This window comes from Pygoscelis adeliae, unplaced genomic scaffold, assembly GCF_000699105.1.
Source record: "Pygoscelis adeliae isolate BGI_AS28 unplaced genomic scaffold, ASM69910v1 Scaffold160, whole genome shotgun sequence".
NCBI lineage: Eukaryota > Metazoa > Chordata > Aves > Sphenisciformes > Spheniscidae > Pygoscelis > Pygoscelis adeliae.
Genome location: NW_008824035.1, coordinates 6,268,844 through 6,271,100, shown reverse-complemented (window position 1 = coordinate 6,271,100; position 2,257 = coordinate 6,268,844).

The following is a 2,257-nucleotide window of genomic DNA, read 5'->3' as shown; positions in this document are numbered from 1 at the left end:
GAGACAATCTGCTGTGCATTTTCACTTCCAATTGCTAACTCCCCAAAGATCACACACACATGGATCAACAAGAGTCAGCAAGAACCGGGAAAGACACACAATGGTTTCTCTTAAGATGTAAATAGAGTTCTAAAAAATTATCAATTCAAAAAAATTATAAAGTCTCAGAATAAAACTCCACTTTATAAACCTATAATGGCAGTTAGTTTCACTGGATAGGAAGTTACACACTATTTTAATACAGCAGTAAAAGGCATTATACACTATTCCAGCTTAGAGAATTAATATTATTTCAAACTACTATCATGGATATCTATCTCTAAAAATAAGATTATTATGAAGCATAATGGATATACTAAAAAATAATATTCTTGAATAAATCTGTACTTCAGGCTCCAATTTTTCAACTCAATCCCAGCCAAAAAAAAAAAAAAAAGAAAGAAACCCCCAGTAATTTTCCAATGCAAATCCCAGATCATGGGATAAAGGCTTACATCAGATAGCAGAAATTACATTATTTTATTTCTCTGTTTAGTAATTCTTACAAATAATAAATTTTAAAAAGACAAAGTGATAAGTACAACAATAGAAAACTGGCTTTAATGGTGTTACGCAAGTTTCAATACATTCTACAAAAAGTGAAAAGTTTTTTTTATTCTTTGCTCACAGTATTTCTTGACAATTTTACTGTATTCATAGCATGGAGTAACACATATAAAACTGCAACCTTCTACCTTTCATCCTCCTCTCTTGTCTCTCTCCGTGTTTCGAACTGCTCTTTCCCCCAAGACCCCTTGCCCAGCTGATTCCAATCCCTGTTCTCCACCATATCTTTTAAAAACTAATCCTCATTCTTCTGAACATCCTTATCAAACTGAGAGGGCTGTTACAGATACATGCCCCTGTGCCCCAGCATCATACCATCACAGCAACTGCAGGAACAGCAGCTTCAGGGAACATTCAGTGTAGTCCTTGAAGTCCTGAGCTGGACCACACTCAAGGACTTAAAATTTGGTTAAGTTTCACTACACCTTTAAAAGATGGCAATAGGCAAATTTCTGACAACAACCAACCACTGCCAAACTGCCTAGTTCTGGCTGAACCAAAATGAAAGATGATGCTGGCAACTGGCAGAGCAAACATGGGAACAGTTCAATCAATCTCATACCACAAGGGCAGAGTTTAGTATAGTTCAGAGGTTGTCTTTGCTGGAGCTGACTCCCCCTGGAGAGGAGACAGATCTGGGGACTTCCCCTCTGAGTGCGACCAGATCTTAGGAGTGACACTTGCACCCAGCATCCTGGGTCTCCATGATGCCCAGCAGGCCATGGACAAGGCCCTTCCTGTAATGAGGCTCATGAGACATCTATCCATCAAACTTTCATTAGTGTCTTGTTCCATCTCTGTTTTAGAGCAGTGAAGTACCTTGCTTATTAATTACAGGTTAATGGCAGAACTTCGTCAGAAAAACATAGCAAAACTGGTAGTTTTAAAAGAAGCCCAATAGCTTCTTGAATAATCACACTTTTCCATGGAGGTATTTAAAGCTTAGCACAAGGCCTAACACTGTTCCAGACAAGAAGCTTCAACTTAAGGAAGAGTTTCCCCTTCGTTCTCCAACAAAGAATTTGAGGGAGATGATGTAATGAAAAATAACGCCCCTAACAAGATCTACTGGGAATAATGCTACACATTATACTATACATCAGCTACAATGCTAGCTGAAAGGAAGCAAGGCAAAGTGAGTGATTCTGAACCTGAAGCATTTGAGAGGATGCATGCAGCAAAGTCTTTGCTTTTTAATAGTTACATTTTCTCATTAACACCACACCAAGAAAGAGGTCACTGAAAATAAATTTACTATAGAAAGCTCTACATTTTATGTTAAGAGTATGGCCCACATACTGCCTAATTTCATAACATGATTGGAAAAGTAGCAGCAAACCTTTTATTAAGTGCCTGAAACTTTGGGGCTTTTCAAGTAATAAGTGAAAGGAGTTATGTAACAAACTTCAGAGTAACAACAGGGGAAGAAACATCAATGATTTCCATCATTTTGTAAAGCCTCTGCAAACACAAGCATCAGATTAAATGACTAGTCTTACACAGACCAACAATACAACCATCATATAATGGAATTCGTTTAAAGAGAGATTTCTGAAATAAAACAGAAGACTGGGATCTAATGGCTTACATGATTTAATACAATGGGCTAGTAGAGCTGAAAGATACTAAAGAATCCCCAAAGAGGAAACAT